Here is a 24199-nt window from a genome sequence, read left to right on the forward strand (position 1 = left end):
TACGTATTTATGTGTATGTGTATATGCATGTATGTGAATGTGTATATATGTATACAAATGTATATGCATATGCGTATTTATTAATGTGTGTGTGTGTACATGTGATCCCATCAGTGTATATGTGAAGCTTGGATTTGTGGTCTACTTTTCTCCTATCTGGTCTTTAGTATTATTCTTCCCCCTTTACCCTCCCTCCCTCCCTTCCCCTTGGGACCACAAACCATTCTAAGCTTGGCACTATTGTCTTGCATGTATTAGGAACTCAAGCTTGCTGGCATATTATGAAAGAACTAGTCTGAATCCACTTGCCATTCCAGTTCTTTTAACATACAGTTCACTTCAGGGAGCCTGTTAGCACGTGTTCAGTCAGGAGTGCTGAGTTCCTGAAGCCTTTATATTTATTTATTTTGAAAATCGCAGGCAAGGGTTTCAAGTCAGACCTGAGTGAGAAGACTTAATCCTCTAAATGGAGTGAAACCTCCCCTGCAGATAAAAGGCTGTTGGGCTTCTTCCAAAGGGAGATGGTGACATGCCTCCACCCTTATCCCTTCTCCCTTAGGGATCTGTGGCCCTGCAGGAGGATAGAATGGGGAAGATCAAAGGGAAGAGCTGAATTTCTGCCTCCTTCCAGTCAGAAGCTTAAACTGATCATTACTGAAGAAAAAAATGCTGTTTAAAATGAGCTGTGAACAGGAAAGACTCAGGACTTAGCAGATTGTAAAGGTAGAGCTGCAGTACTTTGTAAGGGAGTCAGCTTTGGGAAGGGCCATTGGTCATTCATTCTCCAGTGACAAGTTAGACATCCAGTGCTTCTCAAGTGTTCCTCCAGTTTCCCAATCGGCTTGGAAATCTTTTTTTAATCAGTTTGCCTCTCTTAAGTCTAAATGTTGAAAGTTTAGGGTTTAAAAGTTTATATTTGGTACAGAAGAAACTGGAAGTCTTTATGAAATTTCTTCATAATTTAGTGAATTTGTGTGTTTGTGTATATTTTGGGTTTGGATTTTGAAGTACAAATAAAATAAATCACAAGATTAGCTTTTGCCCATCATAGAAAAATTATAAATTGGATTTCTCATAGGACTTGTCCTCTCTCTTTCTCCTGGATTGAGATTTGGACGGGGCCAACAATAGCAGGAGGAGGTGGGGGAGCTTGGCACCACTGCTGATAGAGAATCACATTTCTAAAAAGGTTTATGTGCATCTTACTACAAACCCTCCCTGCAAACAGAAACTGAGCACAAGGGATGAATTGCTGAGCCAGGATTTAACTGAAAGAGAGATTTTGCAAATGGGACCATTAAAAAAAAATAACAACAATGCTGCCCACCTGCAGTCTGAAGCAAGACTTGATGTTTCTATCATCTCATTCTACATGTATAGAGCAGACCTAAAATTAATTCATGGGCATGATACGCAGAATGAAATGGTATGCTGAGATGGTGCAATTTTGAACTATACCAGACTGCAATTTTGCACTTTTTTGAAGCCGTCTTTGCATATAGTAACATTGCCTGCCAGGTTTTTTCTATCTGGCTATTGTGCTGTCATTATACTGTAGCAGAAATTCACAACTACATTTTCCTAATGCAATAAAGACAATCCAGTCACCAATAAATGGTACAACACAATATCCAAAGATGTGTCAAAACAGCCGGCATTCAAGCAGCTTTATATTTGAGGGTATATTAAAAATATGATCCCTCCTGCATGCAGTCTGAAGTAACATAGTCCAAAATGTTTATCCCATCAATCTAAATCCTTAGTATGTGCAAAGCTAGAAGGGCTGTTAGTAAATTCATAAACTAAAAGCTGCTTTGTGGTACCCTTCAGCAAGCAAAAACATTTGTCAAAATGAAAACAGTTTAGGACATAAAAAGAGGCTCTGACAGCCAAATGCATGAGTCACCTTAGTGTCAAGTTTGTGTTACCACCTGTGATATCAAAAGTCTGGCTGGACTTTCCCACAGAGATTAACAAACATAACAACATACCTTCAATGTGAGGCCTAGTTTTGGTTCCAACCTCCAAGCAAGTTTGGACTTTGGTTGTCTAGGCTAGGGTTGGGGGAGGAAGCATTGCTAGTGCAGGCTGTGTCTTAGCAGTAGAACATCTGCTTGCCACGCTGGTCTCAAGTTCAATCTCTGGCATCTCTAATGACAAGGAACAGGTAATAGGTGATATGAAAGACCTCTACCTGAGACCCCGGATAGCTGCTGCCAGTCAGAGGAGCCAATGCTAAACTTGATGGCTTGATATAGTACAAGGCAGCCTTGCATGTTCACGTGCCTCTGTTAGAGCATTGACATTCTCTGTGGTGGCATCAGTATTGGAGAATGGTCTTTCAGGATATGAAGACAACTTCTTATTTAATGTCTTTCCAGCAACACTATGAGGCTAAATTAATTAAAAGGTATTTGTAAAGCATAATTAGGACAACTGGTTTGGACTCAGCATCATCATACATATTTTTAATTAGCTTAAACTTTGGTTTGCACAATTTTAAATTGGTTGTATATTTATAATACTTACTTCAAGTTCCTTAAAAGAGAAGTGGGATAGAACTATTTTAAATATATATATATGTTTAGAATGTTCGCTCAGATGGCCAGATATGAGCAGTGAAAACAGTACATAGGCAATAACTCGAGTGGACGTGAAACACATACACATGTGGCCGTGTGAGACGTCAGGTGGGGTTCCCCCCCTCACACACAGGTACCTTTCACTCTCTGTGCCTCACCCACTACTACCACACAACACACCTACTCTCATACACATTCAGCGGAGGGAGAGGGAAGGGACAGAGGGGGAGGCATGCAAGGGAAAAGAAATGGGGGAGGGGACAGAGAGTGAGGGGTGGCATGCAAGGGAGGGGAGGGTCCAGTATCTGGGGGCGTGGCAGGGGCATTCCGGGGTGGGCAGGGGTGCAGGACTCAGGCATGCCCTGGGCTCAGCTCCCCCTCACTCCGCCCCTGGTGGATACTGAGGGCTTTAGGCAATGCTTCTACAAATGGGGTGTGTGTGTTAACATCCCTATTTTATGACATGGGCATTTTGTCTGCTCATGGCTCCAATCTTCAGATTTAAGTAACCACAGATTTGACCAAGTTGAGAATTAGAGATATTGATTATTTGTCCACACTAACTATTAAATACCAAAGGACAGGCAGAACATACCAAATTCTGAAAATTCAGTGGGACTTTTCTATAGATTGTTTAAACTCTACAGGTTATTTGGACTTTCTTTCACAAAGAGCAATGCTGCTGGCAGTAAATGGGCCTGAATAAAATAGAAACTGATGGTCATATTCAATTCTGGACATACTTGGCAACTGGTTTGCAGCTTTTCTGTGAGTGTTTAGGAGACTATAGTAAACTGGCTAAACCATGTCCATCTAGCTATAAGAGAATCACAGTTAAGTGCTGCTCTTTAATCTACCTTGCCAGGTTTGCCTAATGGGAAGTCCCAAATACAGAACGTCTAGCTAGCAGAGCAGACAACTTCTTATTAATAATGGAAAAGCATAATAAGCTTTTCCATTCACAAAACATGGCTCATTGAGAGGAAATGTACCCCAAGGTGCTTTACAAAGAGCACTCCAAATTCATCCCTGGTGTGATCACTTTCTAGATTATACAATGGAATTATATACTTGGCCCCGTCAGATTGCTTAATGCAGCCACAGTATGAGTCTACATGAGAACTGACACTAAAATAAATTTTAGCCACAAGTATATCAATTTGTATTTTGTATCCTAACAATAATCCTAGCTACTTGCATGCAACTGTGGGGAAGAGTGAGCTGAAAGAAATATTGATCAAGGGTACTTTGTTTCAAAGCAGAAGATTGGAGTCACATCAGTCACTTTTATTACTGGTATTATTTACTGGTCTTTACTAGCTTATTTTCACTTTCGGAGGGGTCTTAGTTTAGAGGGCATTTCTGATTGTGCTACTTCTAAAGAAACCCCATGATCACTCCACATGATTAGACCTAACTCCTGATACGTACAGACTGCATTGCTTTTTTGCTCTCCCTCTCTACTGTCACGTAATGAGACATTCCTGTATGGGCAACCTTTTAGTTTTCCCTGCTACAGATAATATTTGCTTTCCAATTGGCTGGATTGACTTCATGTTTTCAGAGCATGTGTGTTCATGGTGTGGGGCTCTAAAACAAACTGAGTCATCCTCAGCTGCTAAGGTCCGACATATCCTTTAGATAAGTAAACCGAAGTGGGGGGACAGAGGGAAAGAGGAGTGATGTTGGTTCAGGCATCTTACCAATGAGAGAAATGATCATTTTCCATCAAGCAGTTTACCATTAAACCCATCTGGTGCCAATCTGCCCAGTCCATTTCTCCCAGCTAACAAAGCACTTATTTGTTATCCAGGGAACTACCTCTAATAGACTTCCAGTGAAATAATATTTGCTTTCCAACCCCACTTTGAATCCCACTCATTTTTTAAAAAGATTGCCTCCGGCTGTCTCTGCTGGTCTAATCTAATAGTTTCTAGTTTGTACAAGCAATGTGCTTTCAGCCAACTATATAAATAACTTAAAGAGAAGAAGACACTTTTACAGAGCACAGTGCCGGTTCCTACAGAACATGACAGATTAGCAAATGACGCCTCAGCCCAGCTCATCTGGGAAGCTCTGTCAGTTGAATATGAGCAATTACAATATTGTATTTGGTCTGAAAGGGTTGTCTGTCTTTGTACAGAAAAAGGCTAACAAGAAAAATAATTCCTGTCTACTTTGTCCTGTGCATGAAACTGATCTAAGAAACCTCTCTCTCCCCCCTCTTTTACTTAGCCCCCCCTCCACAATTTTTACCTCAGCATCAGGAAAGCAGAGAAAAGGAGGAATGGAGAAGAGCCAAAGGGGGGGGGGGAGTGAAAGAGCAGTTTGCTTTCTTTTTCCACTTTCGGCTTGATTAAAATAAAGCCAAGAAAGAATAATATTGGGGAAAGGAACTCCCTGATGCTAGGGAGGGAACATTGTATCATCATATCAAAGGACTCTTTAATGCCACCCCCTACTTTCACACCAGTGGTGCTGTATTTGTCTTAAATTAATATCGCCTCCGTCCACTGGAACATCCTGACTTATTCTAGCTCACCTGCTATGGTCACTCCATGTCTTACATGTTCAAAGAGTTACACAGTTTGTCCTCAAGTCATTTTCACTGTTAACAAAAGTTTGCAGATGAAAATGTTGGTGCTCAGATTCTTCAGAACTAGACTGGACTGCTTAAGAGTATAAAAGGTTAACACATCATAAAACTAGATGTAGAAAACTGCAATATTTATCTATTTTTTATCTGGGATGCAATGCTTCCAGGAACAGGAACTTCAGAGAATGGGAAGTGTAACACATTTGAACATTTTATTCCCAGGACAGTATTAGCCCCAAGTCTAAAATTTAATTTTGGCGAGGGGCTGTGTCTTAGTGGTTGATCATTCTGGTTCAGCTCCAGGTAACACCAGTGAAAAGGATCAGTTAGCAGATGATGTGAAAGACCTCTTCCTGAGACCCTAGCAGTTGCAGAAGATATTAGTGACCTTATACGCCAATATGGTTGACTCAATCTGAGGTGTCTTTCATGTGTTCCTGCTTTTAAATATCACATTTCCTCATAGTTGCATATTATTCCTAGAAATCTCCAGAGATTTAATTCATTAGGTGGTGCTGTAATGTTTTAAAGAGTAGCTTTAGATCTAGGGAAGTTCCTTATGCATAAGATGCTCAAATGTTTTACTTTTCCTGATAACTTGAAGGGCATGTACAACCTACCCCTGTCAATGTGGTGTAGTGTTTAAGAATGGTACGCTCTAATCAGGACAACTGGGTTTGACTCCCCACTCTTCCACATGAGTGGCAGACTCTTATCTGGTGAACCACATTTGGACCTTGGAATAATCACAGCTCTCTCAAAACTCTCTCAGCCTCACATACCTCACAAAGTGTCTGTTGTGGGGAGAGGAAGGGAAGGAGTCTGTAACTCCTTTGAGACTCCTTACGGAGAGAACTCCTTAATTTGAGACTCCTTACGAAGAGAAAGGTGGGGTATAAATCCAAACTTCTCTTCTTCTTCTGTATTGCAAGCTGGCGTCTCCTTTTAGAGGAAGAGGCAAATAGTCTACTTTGGATGATATGTGAAAGTGTGGGAATGGGAAGCATGAAGCATTTTTACTTCCAGTGCTCCCATTCCAAACTGATGTTGGAATATTTCATTGGTAGTATTTTTCCCATTATAATATTTAATATAGCATGCAATTAAAAATAGATGCAATAAAAATCTCTAAAGCTTACAAAACTCAAAGGCTCTACTTCCACCCACATCTCATTCTATAGGCCATACCATAACTGTTGTGGAGAACAAGGAGGCATGAACTGACTTATGAAAGAGCTTTTCCTGAGATCTTCAAGTGGGAATGGCGGAACCATTTTCTCATGGGGAGTTAAACTCTTCTCCTTTCCACTGTGTACCTTTCTGTGCTTAGCTGGTTCCAATTTATTTCTCCTAGTCTGGTTAATTTTTGCCATCAGAGCAAGGTTCATAGATAATATGCTTCAAACATTGGAACTGAAGGAGGTACTGTGGCAGATTAATCACCCCTCATATCTTCTTTTGTTTGCTTGCAATGTGTACTCTTTTCAAAGCTCTGGTGAATAAACTAACTTTACAACACCTCCTGAATGCCTCCAAGGGCTGCAACCCATCACCGATTTAGGGGGCTCATTCCATAAAGTGGAAGGAACCACAGAGAATTCATGGCACTTTGTTGCCATTGTCGATTTTCCTCACATCTTTTTAGAGGGACAGCCCAATCTAGACAGGGCTGGTGGGCTGGGATACCACCCCCACTGTGATGCCCTGTCCACTTCACAGGGCTTTCCTGCAGCATGAGAAGCCCAATAAAGTTTTTAAAAACATCCCCAAAGAACCCCCAATAATGTAGAATAGAAATATGTCACAGAATTTGTGATCTCTGCCAGAGGCTCCGCCAGCACACAGGGGCATATCAGGCACTGAAGACTGACAATGGTTTGCCCCACCACCCAGCCCACCCCTGGGCTCATTCCGCATACGCAGAATAATGCACTTTCAAGCTGCTTTCAGGGCTCTTTGAAGCTGTGCGGAATGGCAAAAACAGTTGTGAAAGCAGCTTGAAAGTGCATTATTTTGCGTGTGCGGAATGAGCCCTGGTTTGTTCCCAGACACACTAGGCAGTGCTTTACAATGGGGGGCCTGGGTGACAAGGGCAGCCTTTCGATCAGGTACCCCGGAGCTGCATGGAACCTGGCTGGTCAGGTAGGTTGCCCTTCTGCCTTGCACCAGCTGAATGGGCAGTCATGCCAGTGCAGGAGTATGCTGTTTCCAGAGATTGCTGTCTCACCCCAGATTGACTGCCCATATATCTCTCACTGGACAAAAAAGTGTTAACCTTTTGCTTGTATCCCCTCCTATCTGAAGGACAAAAAAATCTTATATTGCTGGAAGGAGGGAGCAGAACCTGGGTCTCTGGTTGTATTTTGGGTCTTGAAGTCTTACCAGCATGCCAGTATAGGCAAGCAAAGAGTTTGCATCTTTGCCTGGCAACAGAAAATCTTCTTAAACTTGAATGTTGGTGGTGCAATAATATAGCCTGAGGATGAATATTTGCCTCCATCCCACTGTTGTTGCCTTGTTTTACAGTATGTGCAAGTAACAATTATGTACCTAATAGGGGTAGATGTAGCCCCAGAGAATGAAATGGCTTGCCTGGACAGAAGCTTTGCTATAAAAAGTTGTCCCAAGCCAGTGAAGTGGCACACTGATGAGCAGAATGGAGAATTGCCCTGCACAGAAATGCTAATCAATACTATCTTATTTGGCAGAAAGCCTGGCTAATTGTTTTCATTGGATGACACTGTGTCACACTTTGCTCTCACCAACCTTCTTCCTCCTTTTGTTTATGGAATTGAATGAAGACAGTGAAGCATCGGAATCAACCATCAAGGTAGAAGGATTTAAAATGCTAGAAATTATTCACTTTCAATTAAGCTTGTTCAACTCAATTAACATGCTAGTTGCAAAGGGGATTGTCTGAACAATTTCTGAAGACCGATTTTACCTGATTGTTCTGCTTTCTATCTCCTTTTTCAGGTGCCACCCCTCTCCTGTCACTTTTAACTTTAAAAGACTCGATGCAAATAAATAAATAAATAAAAACATCAGCAGCACTACCACTGGGTTGACCTCAGCTGGTTTGTGCCAAAGTCTCCGAATCTCGATTTTCAAAAACCATGATTTTAAAATCAAAATTCAGCAACTATGGCACAAGCCAACTGAGGTCACCCCAGTGGTAATCGGCACCCTGGGTGTCATTTTGAAAACACTAGGGCAGCACTTGAAATCAGCAAAATTAACATCTTTCAGATTCAGAAGGTAGCCCTGCTGGGATCCACACAAATACTACACCGATACATTACAACTTCCTAGGCCTCTGGGTGAGGCTCGAATTGTAATAAAAAGCCAACAACCAGCTAAAGAATTGGCAGCTGTGACATTAACAACAACAACAACAACAACAATAATGACATCACCATGATTGAGGACAAGAAAGTGAGCATCATCGACATAGCAGTCCCCGGTGACAGCAGGCTCACTGAAAAAGAACACGAGAAGGTCACTAGATACCACAATTTGAAAATTGAGCTTCAGTGTCTATGGCACAAACCAGCTGAGGTTGTCCCAATTAGTATCCGGCACACTGAAGCCATCCGAAAAACGCAGGGCAGCACTTAAAACATCTTCGAATTGACAAAATTAACATCTGTCAAATTCAGAAGGCAGCCCTGCTGGGATCCGCATGAATACTCGCCCGATACATTACAACTTCCTAGACCTCTGGGTGAGGTTAGTGTAATGAAGGCCATAACAACCAGCTAAAGATCTGGCAGCTGTGAAATCTACTACAACAACAACAACAACAAACAACAACAACAACAACAATAATAATATCACGCAATGGGACTTCGAGATCAAATTGGACAGTGTTGGAAACACAATACCAGACATCACCGTGATGCGAGGACGGACAAGGGACCATCATCGGCGTAGCAGTTGGTGACAGCAGGGTCATTGAAAAAGAACCCGAGAAGCGTCTCACTAGATACTGGCGATTTGGCTCGAGCTGGCGTCTATGGCGCTGCAAACCAGCTGAGGTTGTCCCAGTGGTATCCGGCATGCTGAAGCCATCCCAAAAACACTAGGGCAGCACTTAAAACATCTTCGAATTGACAAAATTAACATCTGTCAAATTCAGAAGGCAGCCCTGCTGGGATCCGCACGAATACTATGCCGATACATTACAACTTCCTAGGCCTCTGGGTGAGGCTCGAATTGTAATGAAGGCCATAACCAGCTAAAGATCTGGCAGCTGTGAAATCTACAATAATAATAAAATAATAATAATATCTGTTTAAATAGCAATAGTTGCCTTTAAAAAAACTAATAAAAGAAGAAATCATGTTATGCCCTCAGAGAAGCTTTTATTATTTTCTCATTAAGCATCAGTTTCCCTATAGTTATAATGGGTTCAGTTCTTTGTATAGTATTCTAAGGGAGGGAATTTTAGTGGACCCTGTCCCTTTAAGAAATTTCTCTAGAGGCAGTCTTCATGTTATTACCCAGTAATCCCTCTGTTTAGCTCAGCCAATCAGTCAGTTTAAGGTGTCTAGGGTCGTTGGAAGGCTGCAATATATGTTACGTCCAAGGTGTATAGAGATAGCATAAAGTTAAGGTGTACAGAAAATAGAATCCAGATAAAGGACATTCAAGGAACCCAGAAGAAGTATAGACAAAGTGGACTTCCTTGGAAGCAGTCAAAGAAAGGACAAAAGTCTCAAGCTTCAAACTGTTCCAGCCAAGCAAGTACTTTATTTTAGTCAGACCCTGGGAGGAGTTAGGGTCTCAATTCTTCTAAGCAATAAACCTTGTTTTTTGTTACACCTTGCTTGTGTGTCTCCCACTCTGTCCCACCCAAGAACAGGACACCTTTAGATTGTTTTACTTGGGGGACAGAACATGTTCTTACCTCATGACTTCATTACACTATTTTTATCACTTGGTGAAATTTCTGGTATCATCAGATTATAGTACAAGTTGATTCAAACAAAAAAATAGGTTACACTTTCTTCATGCAGGAAAAATAGTGGGGGAGAGGTTAAATCACTGATAACAGAGCTTTTTAGAAGCAGCTGTACTTGCAACTCTTCTGCCACAGCTTCTAAACTCTCACAGGCCGTTTCCGCACGAATGCGGAAGCGGCCAGGTCGGCGTACTTGACGCTGACCCGACGATGCTAGGACCGTCCGCACGGACAGTCCTAGAAAGAGCCAGGCAGCGAGCGCCGGCGCCCGGCTGGCCCTGGCGTGTACCCAGGCCTCCGGCACGTCGCCGAGGCCTGGGGACATGCCCCCTGGCCCTGCGCACCTGCTCCAGCGGCGCAGGGCAGGGAATCCCCCAGGCCTCGGCGACGCGCCGGAGGCACTGAAACTTTCCAGTAGGCAAATTACAGGGAGGGGGGGGGGGGGGGGGGGGAAGCGCCTGCCGTTCGCACGGCAGCGGCTTCCAGCCGGCGTTTTCCCAACAAGTGCGCTTCCGAGCGCACTGGGGAAACGCCGGCATGGGGACGGACGGGCAGGCGGCGTGAGGGCGGCGCGGCTGCAAAGCAGCCGTGCCCCCTGTGCAAATGGCGGCCTGGGGACGGTGTTTTTGCCATCCCCAGGCCGCCATTAAACGCCCGTGCGGAAATGGCCACAGTTAAAACAAATATTAAAAGACTTGTTGTTTAGACATCTTTTTGCCCTCAGCATCTGCTCTTCATGATCAAAAATATGTTTTCACCATGACACCAGCAACATGCACAATGGTAGAAATGGTAGTGTGATGATACCACAGTGCCAGTTTCAAAACATTTTTCAAGTGGCCGTAGCAAGCAATTCAGACAACGACAACCGCAACAATACAACTGTATGGAATAAGTGGCTTCCGCACAAGTGAAAACTTTGAAAAAAAACCCATTAAGGCGATCCAATCAGGAGCCATGATTCCAATAACATAAATTGAGCAAAGATCATGATCGTGTTCATGACAAACTTTGTTGCATCTCTAATCTGAATTCAAGGCAGTTCCTTGTTATCAGGTATTGTTTGAGGTCATCATTGGAACAGGTTTACAACACCCATCACATCCATACAAATTTTGCCAATTCATATACTGAGGATGTAATCTTCATTGGCAGCACAGATTTCAGTGGAGTAAAAAAAAGTAACGTGTAAAAGCATTTTATTAGATACAAAATGTGATGTGATCTTTGGCAAACAACTGATAATACTGTACAAACTTGTCAGATTCTTGATGGTTATCAAGGATAATCATGATTTTTTTAAAAAAATCCCTTCTTCATTTTGTAAAAGAAAAGCCCCTTCTAGTCATCCTGTTATTTGTACAAAGCCTTATTTCACAGCAAATTTACTTTATACAACTTTCTTTTCATCTTGCAAATGTAGGATCCAGCAGAAAACTTGGACAGGAGCTTGTAGCAAATTTGTATTAGATTAAAAGTATAAATGAAATGTTATTTCTGCACTAGAGGAGCTGTTCACCGTGTTCTTATGCAAGTCCAGAGCTGTTCATCTTACATGTTCCATACTGAGACACAGGTTAAGAGCTCAGAGGCTCCCCATGGTTTCTGGATCTGCTCAAGTCCTCTGGAGCTTTGTGTAAACTGAAATCTTTGTTCTCAAATCTTCCTGAATGGAATCAGTCTACTCTCTCCAAAACAATGGCTGCAGGCAAAAAGACTGAACATTAACCTCTTCTGTGCCACACCTCTTATTGCTGCTGATAACCTTGAAACTTTTCAGCTGCATTACACTGTACTTTGGGAATGCTGCTGAATATTGTTTCACAGATGCATTTGGGGCAATATGGTTTGCTTCCCCATGCTGGCTGACTCCTGAGTCACCTGGTTGGAATCTGGAAAAACTATTAGTATGCTGAAGGGAAGCAGACTATGCATCCATTAGGAGTGTGCATTCAGATACACCCAAACTGGAATTAAATCTTAAATTAGCTGTTCGGGACCACTCACAGAATAACTGAAACAACCCTAAACACTCCTGAAATTATGAGTGTAAAAAAAATCTCCTGGAATCTCAGGAGCATTTCAGTTTTAGGGAGGCACGAAAGTGGGAAGAAAGCAAGAGGAAGCTGACCCACCAAACAGCTGTTGGCTGGTGTCTCCATCCCTTTAGAATTCCTTCCTAACAGCTGGTGCCAACTTACATCTGGGTGGATAAAAGCCAGGTCTGTCCATAGAAAATAATGCCATTATTTCCTGTGCATAGAAATGGAATTTCTGCACCCCATCAAAACCCTTTTGGTTCAGTGACAGGTAGATCTGGCCTCTGTCAACCAGACTATCTGCCATCAGTGAGCTTAGAGTTGGTTGATAGTTGGTAGTTGGGACAAGGGGGACTCTTAACTGCCCAGCATTAGAAAGAGTGGTAGTTAGGCTGACAGACAGGCTCCAGCACTCCTGTGAGGCTTTGCTGTTCTGCACGGTGGGTCAACTTGGCCACCATTTTAGGAATAAGTTGGGAGAAGTGCAACTGCACCAAGTGTCATTTACTTTGGGAGTCTGTAAAATGGAACACCTTGAAAATTAGGTGGCCTTTATATTAAAGGGAGGACTATATTCTGTGCAATTTAGTGTCTTTATAAATTGCTGCCATATACATTCCACTTTGAAAATAATGGACCCAAACTCTACTAAGTAAAGAGACAGTGTCAGCTTCTCTTTACCTCTTTTGTGCTACAAAGGAGACCAAGAGTCATCACTTTTTCACCTGCCAAGAGTACCTGCTTAGAAGGAATAGCTTTCACCATAGCAGGACACTTGGCTTGGAACTTCCCCAACACCTGCTTCATGGCAGCCATTTTGTGGTGCTTTCCGTTTGCATATTTCATGAGCTGTTAAAACCTGCATATCATGGTAAAGCATGGAAAAGACCATCCTTTCTTTTTGCTGTTGCTGCGTATCTCTGCTACTGTCTTCACCAGTTATCTAGTTTGCAAGCCTTACTTCAATCCTTAGCATAGTTAGTTCGAAGTTCGAAGCTCAATGGCTTTAAGAGAAGGGCAGTACAATCCTGAGTGGGATGGGGTAGTTATACCATGGCCAGGGACATCACAGCCACAGTGCAGTCACACTGCTTCCTAAGTAGAGGTAGTGGTAGGGAAAAATATCAGCATTTTTCAGGTTCGGGTTTATTAAATCTGGAGGCCAAACCATATATTGATTTTTGTTCTTGTTTTTCCCCAACATGTTTGTGTTATTAAACCTGAACTCAAAAATAAAGCTGTCTTTGGACTCCATGTGGATCTGGGAGGCAGGAGGTGGAACAAAGCTGAACAAGGGCTGCCTGCTGCCTCCAAGACCCACGTGGAGTTCAGAGGCACACAGAGAGTTGAACTCTGAGCCCAGCCAAGCAGAGCCCAGCACTGAATGCAGGCTCGGCCTAGCCGGGTCTAGCTTTAAACTGCAAGTTTTGCCTCCAAAGCCTATGGTGTGCAACTGGACTGCCAGGATCCAGATCCAGCTTTAAGCTGCAGGCTTTGGAGGCACCATACACAGTTCAATACTGGACTCAGACCAGCTGCAGGTAAATGAAGGAGAGAGAGGTGTTGTCCGGGGGTCGCCACGCCGGCTCGCCCCGGACGTGGACAGCCGGGAGGCGAGGTGAGCAGCAGGCCAGCAGCGGGACCCAGCAGCGACCGGCCTGACGGAGAGAACACCTGCGGGGTTTCGGGCCGGCCGGGAGACGGCCGCTGCCGCGCAGGCCGCGGCTGGGCCGCCGGGCGTTGCGTACAGCCGGCGCGAGAGCTTAGGCTGGGATCGCCCCACGCCTGGCCGAGGCTGTGCCGGGCTGCAGAGACTCGGAGGGCGAGGCTGCTGGCCGCAACGGGTCGTGGGAGGGTCTTGCGGGAGCCACCGGAGGGAGAGCGAAGGAGCGTGGGGAGAGGGTTGCAAGATATAGAGAGAGGAGAGAACGAGAACAGAGAAGCGTGTGAGAGAGGAGAGAGAGAGAACGGACGAGCAGGAGAAGGAGGAAAGAGGGAGAGCAGAGACGCGTGTGAAAGAGGAGGGAGAGAGGACAGACGAGCAGGAGAAGGAGGAAAGAGGGAGAGCAGAAACGCAAGCGAGAGAGGAGGGAGAGAGAGCGGCGGAGGAGCAAGGGAGCGAAGGGAGGCAAGGGGGGAAAGGGAGGCTGGACGGGGTGACCAGCACACCTCCATAGGAGGGGCTGAGGACCCCACCCGCGCTTAGAGCGAGCCTCTGGCAGGAGGGGAGAGGCTTCTTCCCCTCCTCCCTCCACGGGCACCCTGTGGTTCAGGCAGCTGACTACTTTACAAGCCCCAAAGACCGGGGCCACGGACGAGGAGACCAACACCTCGGAGAGGGATGGTGGGACGGCTTGTCAGCCCGAACTGCGGGAGGGGGAGGGAGAACGCCACAGGTGTTTTCTCTTTTTTTTAAAGTCAGTGGGCCAGATGGGTCCTAAAAATGTTAAACAATTCAGCATTTTTCAGAATTCAACTTTTAGCTCCAAAATATCAGCAAAATATTGTGGTGGGAGGGGGGGTGTCAGCTTTTTTTTTTTTACCAAACACCTACCCCTATGGCAAGCCAACAGCGATGCTGCCCCTTCCCCTGTAAAAATGACTTATGCAGCACAAATGGATTCAGTACAAAGTCTGCATCAACAAATGGGGACATTCCCCAGTCAAAAGGGCTCAGAATGCCTAATTAAGCCAGCCCTGCCTTTGGGAATGCTGCCTTCAGTGCCAGCGTAAGCTACTGTGCTGGAGGAGCACTGCCATGAAGCTCCCCAGTTCTGGTATAAGTGCCTCTGAACCCGCCAAATGCCCCTTACACTGGATATAAGTGGCATTTATGTTGGTGCCAGGGTCACACTACCTCCTATGTGGTTTTGACCTCTCCTTTAGAATTGCACTGTCAGCTGTACTTCTGCTTAGGATTGCCTTCTATTATTGCAAAATAATGGGGCAGCACAAGAATGTCCACATTGGAAATCATAATAATGCCTTCCATTAGTAATAATATACATGCAGTTCTTCTTTGACTTCACTGGGAATTGCCGAGGAATAATTCAACAAAGAATTTGCCCTACAGACCATTTCATATAGAAGATAGCTCTATTTCACAAGCCGTGAATCCATTACACAGTCTATTTATAAACATGAAATTGAGATCAATGTAACCAGATTAGTTACATTTCATGTTCAAACATAGATGATGCCGTGGGGTTCCCATACAGCTGAAATTAATGTGTGCAACCCCTTTACTAATGGAATTTTCTCTGCTTATATCAGAAATGAATTCAGCCCACTGTATTTTGAAATACATGTCTCAATATTTAATAATGCTGGCCTCTTCTGCAGTTTGCCAGTGGATGAAATTCTTAATGTGCCCTAAGAACTTTAATTGATACTTTTGGAGAGAAGGACTATAATATAAAGATTTAGAGTGGCAACCTCCCAACTTTTAATATTTGTTTGTTTGCTTACAGGCATTGCCAAATAAAAAGAATATATAGCAGTTGGCAAGTCTTCTTCCTCTCTCCCACTTTCATCGTAGTCTTGCTTTATTTTCAGTTGCTTGGTTAACTCTCTGTTGGTTTATCTACTATCAGGAGCATTTTGTGCCACTCTGGGGTGCATAATTTCCCCAATATAGCTTACAAATAATAACATTATACATTTTTTGTAATAAAACAACCCACTAAAACAGTAAAACCAGAGAGGTAGCAAAGGCATTCTAACCCCTTAAGTAATGTCAAATAAAATTAAAATAGCAAAATGGAGATAAATCAAAATATCAACCATTAAATGAATCCAAAGAACAAGAACAAATTGTCTTTATTCTGTCATTTTTGTACAAGGGAAGAGATTCAGTGTCCCTGGCACTGATACTAGGAAGACACTTTTGTGAGCTCTGATAGTAAAAGAGCATGGAACAGATGCTATCCAGCTGATTTGAATCTGCTTGTGTTGGAAGATATAATCATGGTTCCATATCATGGTTCGAAATCATTTGGGGTTTTAAAGGTCAAGACCCGCACTGTGAATTATGCCCAATGTCTTACTGAATATCACCAAAGTTGTTCCAAAGTGCCATTAAGAGATACATTTTTAAATGTTTCTGAGAACTTTATCAACATTACTACAATCTGGGTATCATCACAGTACACATTCCTTCTGCTTCTGTTCCTCCTCTGTTTCAGGTATTTCACAAAGACATTTCTAGCAATGGAGGAAGCTAATGAAGAACTTCATGGCAGCCGAATGAGATCTTGGACAAACAATGGTTTTTTTTCTGGTCTTTCAGGTATTTAGTTTGGCCATGGCTAGACATGTGAGCTAAAGTATAAAAGTCAAGGTCTATAGCTCTTATCCTATGATAAGAGCTATGCTTATCCTGAATAAGCTAGGCCAACAGATCCAGGTCTAGTAAAAAAATGTGTTGCACTGTTGCTGGGGGGTTTTAACATTTAAATTGTAGCTTTGTGTTTTTCAAGCTGCTTTAGATTAGGGGGAAAAGCAGAAAATTATTAAATAAAATGTTCTAAAGCATTATATATGTGCCCCAAGAACTTTAATTGATACATTTGTAGATAGATAGATATATGGGGTCTGTGTGCTATAGAAACCATTCAGTGCACCCAGGTTGTTTTTAACCTAAGTGAAATATTAGTAAAATTGTGCTAGGAACTGTAGCCAGAGACCGCTTTGGATTGTTTTTATCTGAATACTGGTAAAACAGATTTTTTTTTTCATTTGCTCCAGGATGATAAGGGTTCAAGTCCAAACATCTGTTTCCTGGCCAAGGGATAAATTATTAATTCATAGCCTCGAAAAAAAATTACCGTAGACTTTAATGGAACCAAAAATGTTTGACTATCCAGAAAAAAGCCAAAAAACTCCATTGACCAATACAGGTATCTAGCTTTTTTCCCCCTTTGGCTTTTCCAAATAAATTTTTGAGGCCAAAAACACAAATCTGAAAAATACTGAGGAAAAAAAATGATGCACACTCCTAATGGATACTGTAAGCTTGTTAGTGTAAGAACACTGCCATGCACTATAGTTGCTACACCTATGTTTAGATGTTTTTAGGTGGCTCAGCCTCACATATCCTAGCATCCTTGAGGGTTTATGTTCTGTTCTTCATTTAGGAAGCTGTTGACATTTAGGAAGCTGTTGATGGAACTGGAAAAAATGATTGTAAAGGGCAGATGGTATGTTGCTTAACAGCTGGAACCTGAACAGTTAAAGCATTGGGACTTTTGCCAGTGACATCAGAGAGAACAGGAATTAGCACAGATATCATTGGGAAATTTAACAATTATCAGGCAAGATAGATCAAGTTGTCTTGTGCAGCACCAAAATGTTGGAGGAGCAGTTCAGATGGGAATCCCCCCAGTACATTATAAAATGCTTTTCCAAGGGTGGTCTAGAGGAAGTACTATCACGAGTGAATTACATTTCCTCCCAACCTGGCAGCAGTGTCACTTACTGAAAAAGGAAAAAGGTAAATCCCTCAAGCCAACTATGTAGAGAACATTTAACTCAGCAGTTTGGTTGCAAGATTGTTATCAGTATAAATGTGGTGAGATGAGTATAGATTTATGTGGGAGAAGCAAAAGATTTGCTAAATGCAAATGCTTGGATTCATTCTTGGGTAATTTTGAAAAGGAAAGGGATCTAGAAAGGAAATTTGGAGTGTTCTGAAGTGTGTACATGACACTAAACTGGGAAACACGATTAAGGCATCAAAATCATAAGTTGTGCAGAATGAATAGCCACAAATTCATCAGTTAAATATTCAATTGGGTAATCTTGACCTTGCATAGTACCCATTGTAAGTAGAACAGAGTTGCCATCAATTGTTTTCCTCAAATGATACATATTTGAAGAGAATCATAGAAGGAATATTGAAGGAACTGAATATGATTAACAAAATATAATTATATGTTTAGGAAAATTTCTCAAGATGATGACTTTGCACAGCATAGTTTTTTTTCTCTTCTCCTTTCTTGAAGTTCCACATCTGGAAACAACTAAGGAAGAAAAAGATCTACAGATACTGGTGAATTATGCCCTGCTAATATGAGGATGTTGCAAAATGGGCAAATGTAATTCTTTGATATATTATAGAAGGCATTTTTGGACTAATGCCATATTGAAACCCTTTGTACAAGGAATGGTGGAGTCTTGAAGCTATATTTTGAACTATTGTATCCAGCTCATTAGAAGAGTCCAGTTGTAGGACAGTCTTAATAGTTCAATAGTGTGGTAAATTTCAACTGCCTCCTTAGTGAAAAATCATAGACTGCAAAGTCCACTAATAGTGCAGTTTTAGGCAGAGTTACACCCTTCTAAATCCATTGATCCTGATGGATTTAGGCAACTGTACTTCTTAGGATTTCTCCATAAGCATGCTAAATGAAAACTCTTGTACACAAAACATACTGGCCAATTGTCAGCACATTCTGGTTGTGCTCCATTAAAAGCCTCTCAGATGCCAATCATTTTACAACTTGGTGAAATTGCAGCCCTTCATAGAGTTAAGAGTTTTCTGGTATACAGTACTCTGTTTGGAAGATCCTCATTGTACTCAGTTATCTTTCTTTCACCATGTTGCTCAATCCCTACCAGGTTAATTTCTGAATATGTATTCACTGTTCTTCTCCACTTAGTTTTAAACAGTTTCTATAGGCATGCCATTTCTTCTCCATTTCTGGGCCTCCAGCAGTCAGGGATTACGAAAGCTACATCTTCCTATGAAGGCTGATAGTTGTCTCTTCGACTCTTGCTCTCTTTATATATTTATTCTTTACTTTTTCCCCAGTGGGGACCCAAACCAGCTCACATCATTCTCCTTGCCTCCAGTATAATCTCACAAGAGCCCTGTGAGGTGAACTAGGTTGGGAGAGGGTGACTGGCCGAAGGTGAGCTTTCACAATGTAGTTGGGATTTGAACCTGCATCTCCTGTTCCCAGTATATCCTGGCTCTCTGCTGATCTTGTCCCAGTTGTCTGGATTGCTTTTGCCAACTGGAAGAGAACTGAAGTACTTCTTCTGTGTCTGCTGGAGTTCCTTTGTTGTCTGCTATGACAGATGTATCACCAGCATAGATCATTCGACTCTTTACATGTCTAAGCACTTGACGAGCAATGGTTTCCCACCCACCCCTAATTTTCTTTATATATAAAATGTACCTTAGTTAAAGTAGAATATATACTGGACATCAATTTACCTTCAACAAAAGCCAAATTTGAGTGGAGAGGGGTAAAGCCAGAGGAGGAGAAAGAAGGAGAGGACAAAATTATGATTTCTTGTTTGCTTATTCAATAGCTTCTGCATATGCCCCCTCCACACAAGTAGCACATCACTTCATTTTCAAGGTCCCTCCCATTCTCAGTCCTACTCTAACCCTCTGTTGAACAGTTATTTCAAAAGAATGACTTGGGGCCTTAAGCTGACATGGTTGTGTATCCTGGCACCAACACAACAAAAGCCTCACCTTGGCCTAAAGCAGTGTAACACCCAAATAGGAAAGCCAGCCAAAGAGTGCCTTGTCTGAAGCACTCTGCTTCCAGAACTCACAACTGGCAGATAAAATGGTTTGTGACTCTTAGCAGCAGATAGCCTTAGACAAGGGAAGATCCTGCCCAGGAAATTCAGATTACTTTGCAGCCATATGGCTTCTGTGGCTTCTGTCCAATTTTTTCCCCTTTCAAAGAGCTTTTCATATCAAATCAAAAGTGGATACTTGGACAGCCCTGAACAAATGGAGAGTGAGAGAGCTCTGAGGACGGAGATCAGCATTAAAAAGGTTGGCACCTTTCTTGCTTAGAATTGTTATTCAGCCCCCTCTCAAAGGCTCCATCTAGGTTAGAATAACAAGAGTTTGGGTTTATACATGACTTTTCTCAACCCTAAGGAGCCTCAAAGCAGTTTACAAACTCCTTCCCTTCCTGTCTGCACAACAGACACCTTGTGAGGTAGGTGGGGCTGAGAGACTAGCTTAAAGTTACCCAGCAGGCTTCATGTGAAGGAGTAAGGAAACAAATCTGATTCACCGGATTAGAGTCCACCACTCATGAGGAGAAGTGGGGAGTCACATCTGGTTCTCAAGATTGGAATCCGCCACTCTTAACCTTTATACCACGCTGGCTTTGTTACAGATTCTTTTTTTTTTTCAAATGAGCAATAAAAACAAACATTACTCTAAAATGAAATATTTAAAAAACATAAAAATTACGATGTCAAAAAACTCTTTGACTGAAATTACTGAGAAGGAAGGGGTGAGAGAGAATTTAAATTTCTAAGGAGGGCGAGAAAAAGAAGTGGGATGGAGCTAAAATTTTGAGAAGCAATCTGTAAGATGCGGGTAATATTAACTATAAAAAGGAGGGAATTGAGGACCGAGATGAATACAAGGGAAGACTTGATGTAGTCCATAGAAGTGGAAAAAGACAGACACAGATCTAGGATAGTGTGAATTCTCACCCTCACTTGAGCTAACTAGAAAGGTGGGTGGTCACAATTTCAAACAGTAGTCTCACCTCAGAAAGTATCCTACCCATATTGACAGTCAGTTAAGTTCCAAAGTGGTTTTTTTTTTTTTTTGCAGGGTGAATCTCTTCATGAGGGTAATATCTGTTGTGAAAAGCTGTAGAAGATAAGAAAAAACACAGATGCTGAAACAAATCATGGCAACAACTAAGCCAGATTTATTCATAATATCCATTGAAATATAATGATTTCAGACACTGAAAGATTGTGGGATTCCTATAACAATATCAATGTACAAAATTATTCTATTTGCTCGTGTACATTTTAATTAATCTTATAAGACTGATCACACACACACATATACACACAGAGAGACTTGTACATACATAAATACATACAAGTGGGAATCTGCAAGGACTTGTGGAGGTCAGCTCATTTCCCCCTCCCTCACTATTTCCTTTTTCCATTTCCTGAAAGGATTGATAACCTCTCCCCCTTTCCTGCTTCTTTCTCACCTTCAAGTGTTGCCAGCCTCCATGTGGAGATTTCCTGGAATCACTCCAAAGTCCCAGTTACAGAGATCAATTTCCCAGGGTTGCCGGCTCTTACTTGAGAAATTCCAAGAGATTTGGAGGTAGAGCCCGGGGAGGGAAAGGTTCAGGTAGGGAAGAGACCTCAGCAAGGATATAATGCCATAGAATCCAAATGAACCATTTTCTCTCAGAGAACTGATCTCTGTCAGTTGAGTGGATGATCTCTGTCTCCCATTTGGAGAGTGGCAGCCTTAGTTCCCCTAGGCATAGGTGTCAAACTCGCAGCCCTCCAGATGTCATGGACTGCAGTTCCCATCATCCCTGCTCATGCTGGCAGGGGGTGATGGGAACTGTAGTCCATAACATCTGGAGGGCCACCGAGTTTGACACCTGTCAAACAGCTGCTTTGGAGAGTGGAGTCTATGACCGCTTCCCTCCCCAAACCCTGCCATTCCCAGAATCCACGAAATCTTCAGGAATTTCCCAACCTGAAGCTGGCAATCCTAATCAGGCCTGGCCTCAATAAGTCTCTCTCAATGGCCAAAATAGGGCTGGAAAAAGCCCACCCCCCTTCCCCTGCCTTTCACTAACAGACTCTAAAGCCTAGCAGCAGCCACTGAAGGAATCTGTGGCTTAAAGCTATAGGTGCTACTTGCATCATTTGGGGGGTTTTAGATCCTCCATTTTTTTGCTTTGCTTTTTTATTTCACTTTTCTTCTGTAAACCTGGGGCTTTTTCAGGTTTGTAGAATGATCTATCTTGCCTGTTCACAATTCCAGTCACCAGATTTAAGTATCCTCAGATTTGGTGAACTTCACCTTTAGAATATAAGATGATATACATTGCATTACTCAGTTTCAGCATCTGCGTTTTTGTTGTTTTGTGATTGCTACATATAAGAAAACTGTTGTGCTCCTGGAAGCAGACCTTGATTTTAACATGTAAGAGTGCACTTCAAGTGATTTGAAAGGTTTTATTTTAGCCATTTGTAGCAAATGTTACCCCTTGTGAAAAAAAATATTCAGCATTTTGGGACTATCAATAAGTTGCTTATTTAAGCACTTTTAAAGGTTTGCATCCTTTTCTTGCTCTTTCTCAAAATGTACCAAAATAATCAGAATTTCCAATGTGATTAGTGTGTGTATATATACACATCACCAATCTAACAAAAGTAAGCCAAAACAGTAAGTGCTGCTGCTTTTACAAAAAGTAGTGAGACCTAAACTTTAAATTTAAGTTATATAAATGGAGATCCATTTATTACAAAAGGCGAGAAAGAGAGAGAGAGAGAGAGAGAGAGAGAGAGAGAGAGAGAGAGAGGAGGGAACAATATGAGATGTCTAAAGGCTGTTGTCTATGGCCTGACACACAGCACCTCAAGGGCTGAGGCTAACAAGAGAGAAGCCATTTTTATTAGTGATAGTTCTCTGAAGTTCTGTTAACTTGTAAGAGATCTTACAGCAGAATTGTTCATCTGACTTAAATCATTCATATTCTGTACTTTGAGGAAATCAGATTGTGTGTGTGTACACGTGCACAAGCAATTGATAAAACAATGGTGGAATAAAGGGAGGAGCTAGCCAGGTGAGTGGGATACTGGGCAGGCAGGCAGGCAGGCAAGCAAACAGTGGTGTTTATAGAAACCTCAATAAAGAAAGGGACAGGAGGTGGTATTAGGCAGAAAAAAAAGAGGAGGAGGCTGGACAAATGAGAGAAACAGCGATAGCAGAACCCACATTCTGTCTGGTATTGAGCAGCCTCCAGAATAAATAGAAACCACTGAAGGGAGAAAAGTGTTGACTACAAGAGGCAGGTAGGCTCTGATGATGTTTGTGCTGGGAGGTAGCCTGTGGCCAGCTATAGGTTTCTAACTGGCACTTTGTGTACACCTCTATTTTCTTTCCTGGCAGTAAGAAGGAGGCAGTTGAGAGTGGGGACCACTGTTGAGGGTAATGGGAAGAAAAAGAAGAGAAGAGACTGGAGGAGGCGGCAGCAGGAAGTGTGTGTGTGGGGGGGGGGTGTCAGAAGCAAGCAGGGACCATTGAAGGCATTTTGCCCATGAACTGTTCTCACATCCCCACTTCTAAACACCTAAAAGGCAGCAGAGATGCTTGGTGTTGCCATCAAATCTAAGTTATGGCACAACTTTCTTCCTCACCTCCTCTTGCTGTCAGTCACATGGTGAAATCGTGATCCATCTCCAAGATAAAGCTTGAGACTCAACAGAGGGCAGAATCTGGTATAACCCCACTTTAATCTCATCATACTCACCGGAGACAATTGGCAGCCTCTCTATTTACCAGATCATCAGACCATGAATTAGTAATTAACCAGAGCTCATGTAGACATAAAGGAATTCTGTCTTACTAGCACTTAGCCTTAGAAAAGAGCAACAGCTACGTTAGCATTATGATGTTCCCAATGCAGAATGTTCTAATTTAGACAGTATCTCCTATCTTAACATCTACTCAATGCAGAAGTAAAGACTGGCTCTGGCACACTTCCTCTACTGTTCCTTATTAGGAAATATTCCAATGAAATTTTCTTTCTCACCTTCAGACCATCAAAGAGCATCCCTTTGAGCTCATTTTCCAAGCAAGAATCTTTTCCGTTTGAACTTGGACCCCTGGCCAATGTCTGCTCCTTAATTTGTACTTGTGTTCATGTACCTTGCCATGCATTCCTGTCAGGGCTCCCAAGAGCCACCATGAACTCACAGACAAAGATTCATCCCTTGAGGGAGAAGGGTCAAACATATAAAAATAGCAAGAGTTACCCAGCTCCATGGCCCCTCAGGATAACAAGGGCCCAAGAAATGAAACTGCCTTACAGCTAAGTCAGAGCATTTGTCTATCAAGGTTGGTATCATCTGCTCTGACTGGCAGCCACTCTCAATGGTCTCAGGCTTGCCACATCCACGATGCGCCTGATGCTCATGGTCCTCATGTTGTCTGCACAGGGGCAATGCCCTCATTCATGTACAGTTTTTGCATGCATCTACAGAT

The sequence above is a fragment of the Sphaerodactylus townsendi genome, linkage group LG05 (assembly GCF_021028975.2).
Source record: "Sphaerodactylus townsendi isolate TG3544 linkage group LG05, MPM_Stown_v2.3, whole genome shotgun sequence".
Taxonomy (NCBI): domain Eukaryota; kingdom Metazoa; phylum Chordata; class Lepidosauria; order Squamata; family Sphaerodactylidae; genus Sphaerodactylus; species Sphaerodactylus townsendi.